Genomic DNA, 19,527 nt, shown 5'->3' with positions numbered 1-19,527 from the left:
GCAAGTCAAGATGTTGGAGGTACCATAGGCTTCCTGTGGCTGGAAGACCCAGAGCTAGAAAAGGCAGAATGGTAGTAAGATAATACCTGACTTAAGGCCTCAGAAGCTGGGATTGGGATAGGGATAGGGAGGGCAATAGGGGAGGGGAGAGACAGAGAGACAGAGAGAGAGAGGGAGAGAGAGGAGAGAACCTATTCTATTCTATTTCAGGGCATCTCTTATTTCATGAGAACTTATCTATGTATTCTGGATCATGGTGAATACACATTTTTACCGTATTTAACAGCAGTTAAAAACTCGGAAGCCGCCGGGTGGTGGTGGCACATGCCTTTAATCCCAGCACTCGAGAGGCAGAGCCAGGTGGCTCTCTGTGAGTTTGAGGCCAGCCTGGGCTACAGAGTGAGTTCCAGGAAAGGCGCAAAGCTACACAGAGAAACCCTGCCTCAAAAAACCAAAAAACAACAACAACAAAAAACAAAAAACAAAAACAAAAAAACAAAAACAAAAAAAAAAAGAAAGAAAAGAAAAAACTTGGAAGCCATTGTTCTGGAAGGCCCTTTGAATTGTTTCCATTGCTTACATCTTTCTCCATCTGAACACAAACAAGAACAGTTCCAGATCCTCTTTGTCCTAAAAGATGGATGAGTGAACTTTTCAGAACTTAATTTTTTTTTCTTTTTTTTCTGAGACAGGGTTTCTCTGTGTAGCTTTGGTGCCTGTCCTGGATCTCACTCTGTAGACCAAGCTGGCCTTGAACTCACAGAGATCCACCTGCCTCTGCCTCCCGAGTGCTGGGATTAAAGGCATGCTCCACTACCACCCAGCATCAGAACTTAATTTCTTAAAAGCATCTCTGAGAGGAACTAAGTGAGAAGATGGTCTGGTCCCTCCTGCCTCCATGACCCCGTGGCTCTGTGGCTCTTGAGCATCTTTCTTTGAGCATCTGCTGAGTGAGAGGTTTGCTGTAAATCTTCCCAGACCTGTAACAACAGCATATTATGGAGTGAGAAGGAGACCTAAAGGGAAGAAAGCAGACAGAGAGGAAGGCTCCATTGAGAACCAAGGGCATTCTTTTACCTGAAACCCTCTGTCCCAAGCACAGGCTCCGTGGGGATCTCAAAGAGACAAAGTGATCCACTTCAGTTCTAACATCTTGGCTAGTCGATCTCAGAGACATTACCCAGGATGCAGAAAAGGGGGTTCATAGGCTGAGGACAGGCCATGTCTGCCCCATGCTGTCCATGGGCACCCAGGGCCTGGTAGAGATGCCCAGAGACCAGGCTTTGCCTTATGGGATGACAAGGTTGCCTCTGGGTCCTGAAGTCTTTCTGGGAGTGTATGCACCTGGCAGGAATCTTTTGTTAGTGGACAAATGGCTGAGTTACAGAGCTCTGATGTAGTGTCTTGTGTGGGGATAATCCCTGGTAAAACTGAGCAGAGGCAATCTGACCAAGTGATCAATACCAGCCTTCCTGGGGACAACAGAGAATACAAGAGATGTTCTCTTTAGAGAAAAGAACAGGGAAATGCAAGCCTTATGCAGAGCTTCTGGTGCATGGTTCCTGCATCAGCCCAAAGGAGTTTGGATTTTCGAGACAAGGTTTCTCTGTGCAGCCCTGGCTGTCCTGGGACTTACTCTGTAGACCAGGCTGGCCTCAAACTCAAAGATCCATCTACCTCTGCCTCCTAAGTGCTGGGATTAGAGGTGTGTGCTACCACTACCCAACTAGTCTAGAGGAATTTAAAACTATTAGCTCTGAAGTAGTTACCAGAGAGAATGCTGCCTGCCCTCAAGGCTTCTGGGAAGGGAGTATAAGAAAATAACCTCTATTCCAGGACCTACCCAGGGAGACGTGAAGTCAGGAGACAATGAGGGGTTCTCGAAGAAGAGAAAGAAATCTTGCTTTTTTTCCACTGTTATAAGAATAAAACTGAGGTGGAAAAAATTCTTGCTCAATATAAATGTCTTGTTATAAGGTAACAAACTATACGATAGAGTAATACACACTGTGGTGGATCATTGTTACCTGGAGAGGGTCGCAAAGGTTTGATGGGATGGACAGAGTTCTGAAGGAGAGAGGCTGTGGTCCAGGAACCAGGGGAGGATGGGAAGGACATAATTAGGGATGTGATGATGGGACCCATCACAGTGTGTTAAACGCAGCGATGACGTGTATAACCTTGGAAATTTGTCAAATCTGGAACCTCTGAGTTCTTCATGGCTGGTTTTTCTAGACTGTGATCCAATAGGTGAAAAGCACATGGATTTTTTTTTTTTTTTTTGGAGGAGCAGTATGAAACATTGGAGGTTGTTCAGAGAAAAGACTAGGTGGGGTTCAAGTGACTGTCATTCTGCAGCTATAAGAATGTCAAGTTTTGCTACTCTGTCTTAAAAGATTGACATGAAGATCAAATAAAACATTCCAGAGAATTCTTTCTATACAACATGCTACATATGTAAACTTACAGCCTATTGCTGTGAAAAAAAGATCCACAGTGGATCACTATGGAGTATGTACTCATCTGCCATCTTGCCTTCCAAAGGCTCACAGGACTTCAGAATACCCTAAGGTGTTGGGTGTTGCCATTTCCTCTTCCACTTTTCTTCTCAAGAGAGTCCTGGAAAGTGATCCTTTCACTTAGAATAGAGAATCCCTCCACCTGACTGGTAGGGCTTCCAAAGGACCGCTTCCTTCGACATAGATTGTCCACCCCCGGATTCAAACAACGCATATCTCCCGTTTTCTGCAATTTTAAAGCCTTTCCAGAACGTTCCCATGACAGTCCCTTCGTGAGCTGCTCCATGGCTTGCCCTCAGAATCCCACTGTCTGGAAGCTCTCCCTTCTGTTTAGCCCCTGCCGGTTTCTTAGGGTCAGTCATCAGGAGCTGTAAGGAGCTGAATTTCTCCCGGTCTATCTAACGCACTATTTGAGGTAACTGCGCTATCTGGGCGTTTGCCCTTCATTGATCGGCTGGGTCATTATGGACAAGTCACTTGTCCTTGTCTCCCTGATCCTCCCTGTCCCTTCCAAACCTCCTCAACATTACTTAACTAAATTAGGAAGTCATCTTCCCACTCAAAGGAGGGAGCCCTATCGACCCCATCTCTTCCAGCATCTGGTGCGGTGCGGAGCATGTGGTATGGTAGAGAGTAATTTTTATCCTTTTATTATTTTTTTTAATTTATTTTTTTCATTTTACAGTGAGTTCTCAGTAGCCTTCCACAGTTCCAGATCTTGGGGTGTACTTTGTGCCTGTTTCATTCCTTCACACCAGGGTCTCTCTGGCAAGGGAGGATCTGGGGTGCAGAGACCCCAAAAGTCTAGGCAAAGCCGGCTGTCATGGATCGCAATTAACCAGGAACGTGCTCCGTCTCGGTGGTTAAGCTGAACGCGGGGTAGGAGAGAGGACGCAACTCCAACCTCCACTCGGGTCCCGCTGTGTTTATCCTAACCGGAGGAGTCCGGCTGAGCGCCCTGCAGCAGAAACTTGGGGGAGGGGGGAGCGATTTCCCAAGGGCGCACGGAGAACGGCTCCCCGCAGCGCGCCGCGGGGAGTCGGGGTCCGGGGTCAGCTCAGGTGCGGGTGACGCACCTGGCGGAGGCGTCGCAGCAGACTGGGTAGAACCACGGCGGCGGCGGGGGTGGCGGATACATCACGGATCACCGCAGGCAGAAACGTGGGTCTGCACACACGAAATCATGGAAGACTGCCCCACGGAGGGCAGAAGCCCGCGCCTCGCTGCGGCGGGAGGTCGTGGGGCCTTTCCCGAGGCAGAGTCTCCTGGGCGACAGTGTAGTTGGTTGATTCCAAGTCAAGAAGGTTGCAGGACAGGAGAGGGCTGGACCTGGTGGGCGTGGCTAAGGACAGGGCGGTCCAGGGCGGGGCCTTGCGGGGGCGGGGCCAGGTGCTGAGCCGTCTCTGCTTGTCAAAAGGCAGCTGCCCAGCCTCAAAGGAGCGCCAGGCAGCGTGTCCAGCCTCGGGACCAGGTGAGGATCGGGGAGCGGCGGGAAGGGGGTCCTGGGTGAGGGATTAGACTCGGGGGCGGGCGTCCGGGGTCTAGGGGGTCTGAGTGTCCCGGTGCAAGCGCTGGAGAGTCCAAGTCTCGGGAGCAAAGTTGGCGACTGAGATCCGGACTGTGGTGCCATGAGGTTGGGACTCTTGAGAGGGCACCCGGGACTGAGAAAGCTGAAGTTCGAGCGAGGCTGGCGAGGGGGCACCTCCGCGATGCTCGGGTGGCCCTCAGCGCAGGAGTCCTTCGCTAAGACGGTTCTCCGCGCTGGACAACAAGCGTTTGTTTCCTTGCTCGGACCGGAGCTTTGGCGTGGAGTGGAGGAGTAAGGAAGGGCGTGATTGGCTGTCCAAGGAGCTAAGGTCTCTGAGGGTGGAGTGTGTGTAGCCTGTTTATCACCCTGTAGGGCCCATGTGTGATCATCTGCGATAGTGGAGTGGGATCTTTTAAATGGAGTTTTCTTTTCTTGACTTTCTAAGACCGCCGGCGCTTTGAGAGCTAGTGTACTGGATTTCTTTTTCAGAAGAGCCTGTCCACAGATGTCCAGAGGGACTCAGGGGCCAGCGTGGAAATTGAGGAAGGGGTTCTAAGAAATAGTTTCTGTTTGGGGAGTGAGGGGCCTTGAATCCCGTGATGAGTAGATTCGGAGGAAGGATTTGGAAGGGAACCGCATGTGATCTCCAGGTCCACCGTCTCCACAACCGCTATCACCCACCTGAGGCTGTCTGCCAGGGCTGGGGGAGCCTTAGTTCACTGAGCCTAGGTCACACTTCTCTTCCTCCTCCTGCTCCTCCTCCTGCTCCTCCTTGTGGTGAGTGAGTCAGCCTCCTGTCTGGGCTCAGTAGCAGCAGAGGGGCCAGAGCCCAGGCAAGCAGTTGGGCGAGCATTTTCTGAGCATTGCAGAAGTTCTCTTGGACGGAGTTCAGCTCTGCCCCAATGCCCTGGGGAAGGCCATCTTCTTCATGGCTATGGGGCGGGCAGGAGTGGGGAGATGGGGAATGGGGGTGGGGAGTGGGGGACAGGAGTGTCAGCAATGGTTTTTGATGGCCATGGGATGATTGCAGATGACCATGAAGAGACTTTGGCTATTCTCTGGAACTGGAGGTATATGCCAATACCAGCTTACCAGCTACCGGTTCCGCTTCTACTTTGTTACCTATCTAAGGCATGCAGGGGAGCTCAGAAGGTTTGGGGAGCAGAAAATGCAAGGAATGCATTCCCCAGGCTAGGGAGTAAGAGTGGGTCTCCGAGAGGCAGAGAGGGGCTGTCCAGACCCAGGAACCTCAACTCCGTGAGCTAAGGGTATTTCACATTTGGAGGACTGACTCTATTCCTTCCCTAGCTGAAGACTGGAGAGAGCTGTGTGGATCTCTCTGGAATACTTTCCAGTCCTGGCATGCATCCAGAACAGGAGTCAGTAAGAGTAAAAGTCTCTGCTGGCTTTGTTTTGGATACTAGAGACCCTTGAACAGAAACAGGTGACACACACACACACACACACACACACACACACACACACACACACACTAGCCTTTTCTAGCTTGTTTGAGAAGAACCCAGGGAGGCGAACACTGTGACATTGCCTCAAACTATGAAAAGTAGGAATCCACATTCTGTGCTCTGGCTGAGTCTTGTGGCTTTAGGTTTGGCTGTTCCTGAGCAGCCATGACTTGGTTCCTGACCAAGACGGAGGAGGGACAGGGAAAGGAGAGAAAGGAGGAGAGTCAGGCAGCCCAGCTGATCCCTCACACTTCTCCAGATACAGTCCTGAGACTATATTCTCGAGGCCCTGAAAATGTCTATGCCTGGGATTCTATACTTGTCTGTAATATGGTTTCTCGGTCTTCCTCCACTGTCTACCTCTGAACTGATCTCTTTGAGAGACTGAGACCCCTAAGAAGCCCCCAAAGACCCCTGGGACCTCTGCCTTCAGCACAGATTGCAGGTATCCAAAGCCTAGGCCTTCAATAGAGGAAGGCCCAGGGCAGTGGTTCTCAATCTCCCTGATGCTGTGACCCTTTAATAGAGTTCCTCATGTTGTAGTGATCCTCAACCATAAAATTATTTCATTGCTACTTCATAACTGTAATCGTGCTACTATTATGAATTGTAGTATAGATATCTGATATGCAGAATTATCTAATATATGACCCTTATGGAGGTCATGACCCACAGATTGAGAACCACTGGCCTAGGGTCTGGTGGGCTAGCCCAAGAAGTTACCAAGACAGGAGAATTCTGTTCACTTTCCCACCCTACATCCTAGGAACTGGCTGAGCTGAGCCTCTGGGCTGCTGCTGTCTATGCAGAACAGCCAGGCCAGGCAGGGTACCTGGGTCACATTCTAATTTGTAGCTGGATAGTGGATTAGAGGGCTCAAGCTTCTGCTTGTCCCTGCTGTGAGTACATTTGGGATGCAGGTAGAGGGAATAAGGACATGACCAGATTTGATTAAGGGCTTCCTGTGTGTCCCAGCACGGTGCCAGGCTGCCAAGGGATGTCAGCAGGCCGGGCTTCAGCCTCCAAAGACAGCCCCATGAGGAGCAGCAGCCCTGGCACGGCTCCACTGCTGCCCAGTTCCAGGGTTCCGACTGGCCTGAAGCCAGCCCAGCAGCTGCCCTAGACCACCAGAACCTCACTGCTAGTTGCAGATCTCTGATCTGTCCCTAACCTTCCTTACTGACTGTATGACTTACGATCCAAACTGGGATGCTCGTGAGTTAAACAGGGTTTTGTGCCTGGCCATGGGGAGACGTAAGCCCGAACCTGGGTCAGCTGGACATCTAATCATCCAAACCCAGGAGAGGTCATACAGAGCGATTAAGGGACAAGATGGGAGGGAGAGACTTAATGCTGAGGTGAGGGTGGGATCACATAATTCTCAGGGCAGCCCCAACACCCCAGCCTGCCCTCTGGCCTAGGCAGACAATCCAGTCTCTTCCTTGAGGGCAGAATTGCTCCTGGCCACCCTGTCAAAGACCCAGCCCACCACTGAAGTGACATTCTTTCATCCTTTACTCGTGACTGGCCTCGCCTTTGGATTTCCCTGTGCCGCCCTTACCTCAGACAGGGACACAAAGACCTGTGAACTCCTCTTCAGTTTTCTCAGGGGATCTGGGGTACAGGGGAACCAAGACTCGGCCTTGTGCTTCCTCTGATCCCTTCCCTACAGACTCTTCATTTGTCCTTCTGCCTTCCAGACCTCTGGGGACTCTCACCTCCCACGAAGAAGTCCCTCTCTAAAGTGAGTATACACCCAGGAAGGAAAGGGCAGTCAGACCTTGCCCATGTAGATAAAGGGCACGGTCACTTGGAATCCAGATCCAGGGACAACCAAGATAGCGTGCAGAGCCGGGGAGAAGCTGCTGAGCGGGGCGTGGAACTGATGCCCTTGGATGCTAGCATTTGAGTCTTCTGTCTGCCTCTGACTGTTGGAGGAATGGTCCAGGGTGGGGACAGACACTTCTTGCTCAACCTAAGCTATAGGCGTTGGTGGCAGCAGCAGCATCCTGTGGTAGTGACATGTGGAAGAGAAACTGCCCTCCCTTCTGAGTCCCTGTGGTCCAGATACTCCGGGTAGCCTCTCTGGAGAGTCCCCAGAGGCTGAGTGTTGGAGTGATTAAGGCGCAGGGCATGGGGGACTGGAGCCTCCCTGACTGTGGGGTGACTGTCTACTCGGGCAAACAGGAAATCATTCTTTCTCATTATCACAAATGAAAAGAGCAAGTAGGACCTCTTTGGAAATCCCACCTGCTTGTGTGTGTGAGTGTGAAGTGGGTGAGACCGCCCCCCCCCCAGGCTGGCTAGGGGAGAACAGGGTGGCTGATGAGCAAGTGGCAGAGGCCAGAGGCAGATGCAGAGGAAGCTGTGAGAGTCTGAGTGTACGCCATGCTTCTGCAAACCTGCCCCGCAGGTCTCATGCCAAAGAATAGACTAAGCAGTGTTCCCAGAAACAGATGCCACACAAAGTCCTCATTCTGCACCGGGGAGAGTCCTGGTCCTTAGCAGGGTGTGGGCAGCTGTACCAGCGGGAAAGTGGAGTTTGGGCAGGACCCAGTACCAGTTCCTGGGAAGCTACCGCCTCTCACTGGCCCTCTGATGTCAAGCCAAAGGTTTGAGGTGTTCTGCATGGTGTGACATTCCAGGCACTGTGGAGCTCTCAAGCCTTTGCTGGTGACAGGTCTAGTGTGTGCCACCTGCTGGCACTGGAGTCATAACTCCAGGAACAGTGGCTCACTGGGCACTAGACACCAGACGCTGTTCCATGTACTTAATAAGCCCCGCCTCCTGACCTACCACTCTCTACCTTGTTAAGAAGGAGCAACTCCTGTGCCCACTCTGTAAATGGGAAAACTGAGTCTTGGTGAGGTTGCAACATGGAAAGGAGACTCAGGATCAATACCTGAGTCTGTAGGATGCTGAAACCACAGGAGTAATCCCCGGGAACTCTGCACCTCTGCATTCCCAGAGCAGTCGCAGACACTTAGTGCTGCGCCTTGCGTGTTATAGGCCCGTAATAAATGTTTGTGAGCTGTAGGGTTAGATTTACTAACTAGTTAGAACAGGCTGACCTGAGAGTAAGTTCTCTTTGGGGCCAAAGGTTGCTCTGGGGATGGTAGTTTCTCAAAAGGCTCCCATAAACTTCTGCGCCTCTGTTGTGGTCTTAGACATACACCCTACTCCAGAGGCATCAAAGAACCTGAGAAATCTAAGGTTGCGCAGAAGTTGCCCAGAATCCAGCAAGACTTAGATGGCCTGGAAGGCAATGGAATGAGAGATCCTCTTTCAACTTCAAACAAATCACTGCGGCACGCTAAGTGAGCAGGCTAAAGGCCACTGTCCCACCTGCCCATCTGTCTCCTCTAGCCACCCCCACCCTGCCCCGACTGTCCCTTTTAGGCTCCTGATCCTAACTCTCTTACCTGGAGAAATGGACTCTTGCCTGTTCTGATGGCCTCCAGGCAGGCTCTGTGCTGAGCGCCTGAATCCTTTCATTTACACACTTCCCCTTGGGGTTAACATGCTACAATGTCCTCTAGCATGTGGCTAGAGGGTTCCAGGCAGGGCAAGCAGCCGGGGAGGGCAGGAGAAATAGAGTCAGACTTTCTGGCTTTGACACTCACTAGTTAGTGATCTTGGGCAAATTTCTTAATCCCTCCAAATTCCTGTTTCCCTGTCTGTAAATTGGGGATGGTCATAGCTCCGATGTGTGACTGTTGAGGATTAGCTGAGTAAAGTCAAGTGCCTGGCACAGAGTAGGTAGGGTCTGGAAAGGCTCACCCAGTCATCCAGCAGTCATGGGCTAAGACACCGGAAAGATGATGATGACGGTTTCCGAACTGATAGCACAGAGACCCAGGCGTTGTGGAAGGTGCTGTGGGAGCTCAGGAAATGGCTGTCCTGGCACCTGGCTAAATGCAGATTTGGTTTCTCATTCTGCCAAGTGTTAGACAAGGAACCTGGGAGCACTGCTGAGTGTGATTCTGAGGGAGCATCCCATGTGATTCCGGTTCTTCAGCTGTTTTTCTGCTTTGTTTTGTCTTTTAATTGAGAAATAATACATCATACAAGAGTATATAGCAAGCTTACAGATGTTATGCAACTATGCTAACCACCCAAGTTAGGGGTAGAGCATTTGTAGTAATTAATTAAACTTTTTAAAATCTACGTGTGTCTGGGCTGACAAGAAGGCTCCTTGGGTAAAGGCGCTGGCTGTCAGAGCTGACAAGCTGACTTCAGTCCCCAGAAGCCTCATGGTGGAAGAGGAGAACGGATTCCTACACGCTGTCCTCTGACACCCATATGTGCATTGGGTGCATGCCCACGTGAACGCAATAAATGAATAAATGTAAAAAGATTTAATGTGTGCACATGCATGTGAGCTGTCTCTCTCCTCTCTCTGTCTCTCTCTCAGTCTCTCAGTCTCTCTGTCTCTCTGTCTCCCTCCCTCTCCCTCCCTCTCTCTCTCTCCCTCTCTCTCTCTCTCTCTCTCTCTCTCTCTCTCTCTCTCTCGTGTGTGTGTGTGTGTGTGTGTGTGTGTGTGTGTGTGTGTGGTGTGTGTCGGCAGTCATGTCGGCCGAAGGACAACCTCAGGTATCGACCTCTGGAACACTGTCCACCTCTCACTGGCCTGGAGCGCATCCATTAGGCTAGAGTGCAGAGAGTAAGCCCCGGGGATCTGCCTGTCGCACCTCCCGATTTGGGATTACAAACTCCCCGCCACTCAGGGATCAAACGCAAGGGAAATTTGGGTTATCATCTAAATGTGTTTTTGAAACAGTGTGCAGTACTGGGTTGCATGGCCTTAAGGTTTTCACACATCACTCTCTGTCACATGCCCTTTCACTGGGGCTGTATTTCTGAGCCTCTTCCAATTGTATGTCCTCCCTCTTGTGGGCAGTCATCTGGGTTGTTTCCAGTTTGGGGCTACTATGAAATGATGATATACTTGCTTCCTAGTTCACTTAGGAATGACATTGCTGGTACACACAGAGCTCCATGTTTGGCATTGATATTTTTTAAAAATTGATGTAAAAAAATTCTCCCTTTGGCTGTGGATGGACCATCCCATTCTTCCTCATGTTTTTCAATACTCAATGTCGACTTCATCTCTAAAATGACAGAGTTGTGCTAGACAAGCTTCTGCAGGCTCCTTTTAGCTACCACAGTATTGTCATGGGCCAGAGACCTGGTTTCTGAGGGTGTGCTTATCCGAGGCACTGTGGACAGGTGGACTCTGCATTCTGTGACCTCTGTGCCCGACCTCTGGGTGTGGTTGAAGTTTTATCTTTCTGGCCTTCCACCAGCAGTGGATAAGGGACCTTGAGTCTACAACCTTGCCAAAATTTCACAACTCCTCACTTCTCCCCAGAGCACGATGTTAGCACTGAGCATATGCTTACATGCTCAATTAATACCTACTGAGTGGCATTTTTGTCAAAGGGTTTGGGAGAAGTTCGTACTTTCCATGGACATACGTTTTTAGAAAAGGATACAGAAGATGTGAGCCATGAACATTAGTTAATCCACAGCACTGAGGCTGAGGCTCTGATGGGATTCCTGTAGGGCTTCTAGGATACTTAAGGCTCCAGGCAAGATCGATTTCTTCATTGGTCCATTGTTCAGGGTCTAACCTCGTCTTTTTAGCCTTCTTGACTTGTCTGGGAAGCAGGGAGTAGCTGGAGGGCTGAGATGGGGGTATAGAGAAGTTGCCATGGAGGGGTGGGGAGCCAAATGCTTCCGGTGTTAAACAGCCTGCCTGGGGATGCTAGGGAGAGGGTTTGCTAACTGCTCAGCATCCTACTAGCCACACAAAGAATCAGCTGCCAACTTAGCCACCCACCCACCCACCCCACTAAAGAATGTGGCTGGCTGGGCAGTTGCATGGGCCACCCTAGCCATCAACTCTATAATTACACCAGCCAGTCTGTGCCTGTCGGCTCAGAGGGCAGACAAGTACCTCTGCCTCAAGCCTCTCTCACCTTGGCTGCCAGGCCCAAGCTGGGCTTAACAGCCCGGCCCTGCCTAGCTTCCCCCCCCCACCATGCTGCCCACACCCCCAACTCTGCCCAGTGTTTCTCCCTACAGCAACCTTTGACCCTTAGGAGGTTACCGTATTATATAATAGCTGAAAGTCATATTAACCGATGGTTAGTAAAACTTACCATGTTCCAGGCACTCTATTAAATGTCTCTTTTATGTTTTCTCACTCATGCCTCTCCCTGGTTTATGAAGAGGAAATGGAGGTTCAAAGGGATTAAGAGGTTGGCTCTCCTGCCCAAAGTCATTAAGTTACTGTAAAAGAACCAGTACTTCAGTTAGGGCCTTTCTAGGACCAGCCAAGCTCTCTCTCTTCACGCGGTGGCTCTCTCTTCTGTAGTGGAGGTCATTCGGCTCAGTCTCTCCTCCCCTTCTTGTTCACGAGGGTTGGAAACGAGATGGCCAGTGAGGCCTGGCCAGGGTGAGCAGGGCAGTTCCCAACTGGCCGGGAGGCGCTGGAAAACACCTTCAGGGCAGAGTTCTTTGTTCCAAATGGTTCTGAATTTCCGGCCTCATGCCAGGGATGGGAAGTTACCTCTGCCCAGCCTATTTGGCAAGCACATGCACATCTTGGGTGCCATGATATTAAGAAGTGGAGGAGAGGCTGCCTCAGGTAAAATTCCATCCTAATGAACTCCTTTTGAGATCTGGCGCCTTGGTTACAATCCCGTGTGCAGCCTGGGAAACCGGAGGTGAAGGGGGATCATTTACAGTCAGGTATCTCCTCACAAGGACCCTAGATGTTCTGATCCTGGGAAGAGAAGGAGAATCAAATCCATACAGGACCCCCTTGAATACCAAATGTCTTAATAGTTGAGGGCCAGCCTGGGTGAGGAGATCTTGGACCTGACAGGGCTGTGACTGTGTGTTCAGTTCCCCACTATCCCCAAGAACAGAATCCCATCACCAAGTCCTGACCCACCAACGGGTCATCCCAGAGTCCTTCAGGGGCCGCTTATTGCATAGAAATACCTGTGTATGTGGGTAGATTGAGTGTGTTGAAGAGAGCGTTTGCAAGGTTAAATCATCTTTAAAAGCCAGACTGCAGTTTGGGTGAATCCTCCCCAGTGATTATACCAATTGGGCACAGTCACCAGCACCAAAATTGATTGAGCAGGTGCTGTGTGCCAGACAGGGAGCCAAGCAGTTGGCACGGATAATCCCATGGCCCCCTCACAGGCTGAGGAGGTATGCAGGGTTATATTCTTCTCATTTCACAGATAAGGAAACAGAAGCTGAGAGAGTACAGGTGATTGTGAGGGTAACAGGTCCAGGGGAAGAGCCAGGGCCTGGGCCCAGCGGGTAGGCTGGCTCCAGAGCCCCTCTTCCAGAGTGTCTTTCTGACCACAGGGCTCTACTGCCGCTGTGAGCTGGTGCAGGGGCCAAAGCCAGAGAGTAAAGCTGAAGGGGTGAGAAGAGATGGGGGACTTCAGGCTGCTATAAAGATGGGGCCCACCTCAGGCTAGCTAGAATGCCGTTGGAGCTACAGCCCAGTGTGGCCTCATGATCCAATTAAGTTTTTATTGCAAGCTAGACATGCTAGACACGTAGTATTTTGTTTGTTTGTTTTTAAAGTGAAATCCCCCTCTGCGTCTCCCTGCCCCTCCTCTCTGTTATTCTCTCTGGTATATGAGAAGGATGGGGTTGTGTGTGTGTGAAGGATGAGGTTGTGTGTGTGAGGGATGGGGTTGTGTGTGTGAGGGATGAGGTTGTGTGTGTGAGGGATGGGGTTGTGTGTGTGAGGGATGAGGTTGTGTGTGTGAGGGATGGGGTTGTGTGTGTGAGGGATGAGGTTGTGTGTGTGAGGGATGGGGTTGTGTGTGTGAGGGATGAGGTTGTGTGTGTGAGGGATGGGGTTGTGTGTGTGAAGGATGAGGTTGTGTGTGTGAGGGATGGGGTTGTGTGTGTGAGGGATGGGGTTGTGTGTGTGAAGGATGAGGTTGTGTATGTGAAGGATGGGGTTGTGTGTGTGAGGGATGGGATTGTGTATGTGAGGGATAGGGTTGTGTATGTGAGGGATGAGGTTGTGTGTGTGTGAGGGATGGGGTTGTGTGTGTGCAAGGGATGGGGATTATATTCGAGTACGTGTGTAGGCCAGAAATCAGTCTCGATGTTTTTCTCTGTTGTTTCTACATCTTATGTTTGTTTGGTTGGTTGGTTGGTTGGTTTGGTTTGGTGTTTTGTTTTGTTTAGAGACAGGGTTTCTCTGTGTATTCCTGTCTGTCCTGGAACTCTCTCTGTAGACCAGGCTGGCCTTGAACTCAGAGATTCCCCCTGCCTCTGCCTCCTGAGTACTGAGATTAAAGGTGTGCACCACCACTACCACCACCACCACCACCACCACCACCACCACCACCACCTCTCCCCCACTTCCCACCCCCAGCTCCCTACACCCTTTTTGATAGATATTATCTCTTACTGAAGCAGGAGCTCATCAATTTGGCTAGACCAGCTGGTTGACCAGAGATCCCCCTGTTTCCTCTCCACCATGCTGGCTTTTACATGGGTGTTGGGGACCCAAACCTGGGTCCTTTGGCATGGCAAACACTTTATATCAGATGGATTCTATTTTTAAATACTGATAGTGAATTTTTAAGATTTGTACTCTCACTGGGAGGCAGAGGCTATAGGCGGATCTCTGTGAGTTCCAGGCAAGCCTGGTCTACATAGCTAGTTCTAGGACAGCCAAGGCTACACAGAGAAACCCTGTCTTGGGTGGGGTGGGGGGGGGGAGACGTGTACTCTCTGTTGGAGATGGGGGTAGACAGCAGAACCCCCCTGAGGCCCTCGGGTCTCTATGGTCTCCTCTATTTCTTTGTTTTAGCAGGTGAGTGCTGCATAGACTAAGACAGGAGAGGCCTCTCACTAGAAGAGTCTTTACTTTGTCCTTCGACAGAAGCACAGGCTGTGGTACATGGTTCCGCTAGCGTCCAGCTGGCACCTGAAGCCCTCCTTTCCTCCAGGACCCCTCCCTCTCTTTCTGCCTCCTGTCCTCTCTCCAGTCTCTCCCATGAGCGGGAGAGGGCAAGTCATTAAGAGAAATAAGAAGCTAACAAGTCTAGGGGTGTGTGGTTCAGTCGGTAGAGTGCTTGCCGAGCAGGCACAAAGCCCTGGGTTCGACTCCCCGACATGGCATAAACTGGGTTTGGTGGCCCGCACCTGTAATCCCAACACTTGGGAAACAAAAATTGGAGGATCAGAAGTTCAAAGTCATCCTGAGGCCAGGAGGGGCTACTTAAGACACTGTCTCAAACAAACAAACCCATAAGGAGCTAACAGTTAAACAAAATGTTGCTAGGCAAAAGAAAACAAGACCAGGAAAACAGTGGAGCTTTGTTACTTGAAGCCAGTGCTCAGCACACACTACAAACGACCTCTGTGCCTGTGTGTGGTGCTGGGAAGTGAACCTGGGCCTTGGTGATCTACCATGAGCTACACTCCCAACCCTGCTCTTCACTTGGTTCTCCCAGGCTGGACTTGGGGCTCCTAGATGTCAGCAGAGAGCTGATCATGGGCCTCAAATCCTTAAATATGCCTTTCTTAGCGTCTGCCTTCTTCCTGAATTTTTTCCTCCTCCTTCTCGTCCCGAATCACAGTGAAGTCACAGCTAACGTTTCTATGGAGTGTGACAGTTTTTGCGACACATTTGGAAATGTTTTATCTCAGCTGATTCAACGGTCTTGTGAGATGTGTGTAGTTTACTCGCCGGCTCACTGAAGACGAGGTGCTGTTCCTCTTCCCATTCAAAGAGAGCAGGAGCTATGCATGAAGACTTACCACCCCTGGCTCCCACGAGATCTGACCTTCACTTCGCACGTGGGTCCACAGGTGGCGGCAGGTGGCAGCAGGTGGTAATAGACAGTAGCGACTGAGTGTCTCTCTTCAAAGCCTGGCTGGGGGGGGGGGGGAGTAGGCAGTGGGCCTGTCACTGTGGAAGGACCTAAGAGGATGGTGGCCTACGGCCAGCTTCCACCCCACCCCGCTGCCTGTCACCGTGAGCTATTATTCCAAAAGCTAGGCAGAAAATAGCTCACTCAAGAGAATTATTTTTATCTCTGTTAAACTTCAATCCAGGGCTCCTGAAGAAGCGGCTACAGAGATGTTTTTCAGGTCAGGAGGAGCTCTGGGACACAAGGGGAAGTGGTGAGTGGAGGGGCCATCACCTTTACTCCCAGGGGCAGGAAGGGCCATGGCCACTGGCCTCGCCTAGAGAGCTGGCTGCTCAGCTGGCCGCAGCTCCATCTGACACAGTGAAGCCAGCGTGGGTAGGAAGGACAGTAATGAGTGAGCCCCGTTGATCATGGTCCCCAGCTCTGCAAAGCCTGGCTCCAAGGAACGGCAGGCATGGGGAGGGCCCTAAGCACAGGAGGCTTTCCCTGGAAGCCTTTCATGGAGCCAGGCTCTGAGCTGCCCCTTCACATCCCTTCTCCAGGATATCTGCTTTTCCTGGCAGTTGGAAGACAAGGGGAGTTCTGTGTAGTACAGGGGGCCTGGGACTCAGGGAGGAAGATGGCCATGAGCCACCCTCTGCCTAGGTCCCTGCTTGTAGGCGGCAGGTTGCTGATCAGGAGAGAGAGAAGCCGTTCCTCCAGAGCCCCATGGATTAACTCCTCCTCTGTCCTGAGGCAGCATTTATTAAAAGCTATGAGTTAAATCTTCTCCATCTCTCTCTGCCAGGGGTAACAAAGGAGACAAAGAAGAGGAAAAGAGCCAATGGGCAGGAGCTGGGCAATGTGGGCAATGGCTTGGAAAGGCTGACCTTCCCTGCCCCTCTGCGGCCCGGGGGAAGAACCCTCCAATAGCATTTGGCCTGATGCGTGGAATTCAGGCATTGTTGTCCAGTAGAGCTCTAATGCAAAGATCGAGCTCACCACCCCTGTCCACGATGTAAGCTGCTTGTGAGCACTGTATATTTTTGTACCCAGCCCCCTTCCTTAAAGTGACTCCTGGTAACAAAGAAGTGGCTTGTTGGCCAGGAGAGCCAGGGTAGGCTGAGTGGTGTGGCAAAGGCAGATTTGGAGAGCTGGAACTGGGTGGTATCTGCTCTTCCTGTGCCCAGCAACCATATCTTGCCACCCTTGACAATTTGATGAATGGAAGAAGGGTTGGTGATGCGAGAGCTGCCTTTCATCCACCCTGGTCAAAACTTTCATTCTTTTCATCTGCTCCCATGAAAGTTTGGGGTTGTTTTGTTTTGGGGGGTGTGTGTGTGTTGGCCTCCTGAGCTGGGCTCTCTCCTCTGCCTCACCCTTGTACCTTGTGACTAATGGCTCTACGAGAATGCCCCTATGACTCGGGGTCTATACCTCATCCCCCGGGGATGAGGCCAGGGGCTCCCCACCGTGTTTTTGTCCTCTCTTGTGCTTACCCACATCGTAGCATGTGACGCACTGAATCAAGGGGTCCCGTTTGTCATCCATCCCCTGTGGACTGTAAGCTTTGAGAAGGCCAGAGCTACGTCTTGCTCACCATAGGTCTCCGACTTCTAGTTCCAGCCTTGCCTTGGAGTCGGTGCTGAGGGCTAGGCAGAGGTCACCATCAAAGATCAGGTAGCAGCTGGGGAAATAGCCCAGTGGTTGAATGCTTGCCTGGCATGCTCAAGGCTGCAGATTCAGTCCTCGGTACAACCATTAGGTAACAGAAGCCAACACCAATGTCCACCCCTGTGAGACTAAGAAAAAATGATATTGCCCCCTTGTCCTCTAATGGGTCCCCAGAGGGATCTACACAGATCTACACAGAGGATGACAAAAGCCTGAGCAAATCAAAGATATAGAGAAGTTTTCTAGGGAGATGTCATTCTAATCAAAAACTGGGAAGCAGCTGGTGTTGCTTGGGGTGACTGTTGGTGGCCTCTAAGGCTTAAGTCCTCTTACTTGGCATAGGCCTTGAGAAGCTTCACGAACACATGGAGATATCTCTCCTCACTAAGGACCCAGAAGATACAGGGAACATCTTATGGTAAATTGGTTCCTCATGGAACTGGACCTTGCCAAGCCTGCTTATCTCTGAGAAGCCCAGGGTCCTTCACTGATTCTAAAGCAGGCCTCAGAACCTATCCCACCCAGAATGAATGGAAAAGCCAGTGAAGGCCCCACCCCAGCCTGGATCAGGTCCTCTTACAGGACCTTCCAGAAGCTGAGGCAGCCAGGGTCTCAGGATGCTACATCTCTCCCTGCCACCTCCCGGCTCCAGCCCCGACACCTGCCTTCTCCTGTGTTCCTATGCACAGTGGTGGACAGGGATAGCATGAAGGCTGCCCATGTCCTGATAACAGACCGGGGACAACTGGGGGATTGCTATGATTTCAGTCCCTCTATGAGGACAGAGGCATGGAAGGGGGCAGGTGCCAGATGATAGGTCGAGGGTTAGTAATTAGTGGCAACTGGGAAGCCTCAGGCTTTATCTTCCTTATGGAGGGAGTCTAGACATATAGGCCAGTTTCTCTGCTTACTTGGAGAAAGAGTAAAATGGTCCATTTTCCTCCACTCCAAGCAGCCAGTGTCTTGCCAGCCATGGTGAATGTATAGACTGGCTAGCTATGTTTACAGCCCTGCAAATGTGTGATGTCATGAGCAGTATCTGGGATGGAGAGTTTAGGATGGAGTATAGGCTTCCACCTCCCCCACCCCAGTCTAGAACCTGCAGCTTTTCTCAACCTTCCTTCTGAACACACAGTTCTGTGATGATGGCTTCTCGGGGGGGTCTCTTTTGCTCATCGCAACAACCCAACATTCAAATAGTGTCATGTCACTATTTGTGGATGTGCTGTGGGATGTTCTGTATGTCAAATGCACTGCTCTGATTGGTTAATAAATAAAACACTGATTGGCCAGTAACCAGGCAGGAGGTATAGGTTGGACAAGGAGAGAGGAGAATTCAGGAAAGTGGAAGGCTAGGAAGAGACCTGCCAGCCACCGCCATGACAAGCAAGATGTGAGGTATCAGTAAACCATGAGCCACGTGGCAAAGTATAGATTAATAGAAATGGGTTAATTTAAGATAGAAGAAGTAGATAACAAGAAGCCTGCCACGGCCAAACGTTTATAAGTAATATAAGCATCTGAGTGATTATTTTATATCTGTGTTGTGGGACTGTGGGGGCTTAGTGGCACCTGGAGAGAAGCTCTCCAGCTATAGTGGATGAGGACCAGGGAAGGACACTGAGGGACAGTGATTGGGTAGTCATCCAGTTAGATTTAGAGGCCTGACACAAACATCTAATGCTAAGGACCACCAAAGTCTTAGAGCTCACGGGACCTGGAGTGTTGATCTGTCACCTGATGCAGGTAGAAGCTGGGTGACTAAGAGATGACATTGGCCTCAGGAGGAAAAGAAGAAAAAGAAACCTGACCAGGGTCAGCTAGGGTAGGGAGAGGTGGCCTCAGAGCATTCTTTCTGAACTCAAGTGAACCAGCCTCCAGGACTTCTGAAAGTATCCCAGCATTAGATGATTCAACCCAGACAGGGGTGTGGAGGGCACCCAAGGCTGGGCTTGGAGCTGTCTTACAGGAAGAGACAGTTCATGCCTACTGGGACTTTTCAAACAGCAAAGCTTAAGGCTGGGGCCATGGCTCAGGGATTAAGAGCACTGACTGTCATTCCAGAGGACCCGGGTTCAATTCCCAGCACCCACATGGTAGCTCATAACTGTCTGTAACTCCAGTTCCAGGGGATCCAACATCCTTACATATACATGCAGGTAAAATACCAATACACATTAAATAAAAGTTAAAACAAATAAAATAAAAATAAAAATTCTACTAAAAGAAAAAAAGCAAAGCTCTATTTAGCTATCAGCAATATCAGGGTTGGATCCTCACAGAAGTCTGAATTTCCCTGTATTCTTGAGGTTGTCCCAATTTTTATGTCTTGGTCTCCAAGTCACTGGGCAAATAATCTCTCTTGTCTCACCATTTTTTATGTGTACTTGATACCCCTGAGCAATGCCCCTTCCTAATATCCTAGGAAGGCC

General features: G+C 50.7%; 1 protein-coding gene across 1 annotated transcript in view; it reads left to right on the top strand.

The window, feature by feature from the left end:
* The first annotated feature begins 3,970 nt into the window (after positions 1-3,970).
* The window catches only part of Vdr (vitamin D receptor), a 59,464-nt gene continuing 43,907 nt past the window's right edge, over positions 3,971-19,527 (top strand). The window contains exon 1 of the mRNA XM_036208753.1: positions 3,971-3,990. The gene's annotated coding sequence lies outside the window, so the exon portion shown is untranslated. The remainder of the gene's footprint in view (positions 3,991-19,527) is intronic.

The sequence above is a fragment of the Onychomys torridus genome, chromosome 16 (assembly GCF_903995425.1).
Source record: "Onychomys torridus chromosome 16, mOncTor1.1, whole genome shotgun sequence".
Lineage (NCBI taxonomy): Eukaryota > Metazoa > Chordata > Mammalia > Rodentia > Cricetidae > Onychomys > Onychomys torridus.
The sequence above is the reverse complement of the archived record's forward strand: the minus strand, read 5'-3'. Positions and strand labels throughout refer to the sequence as shown.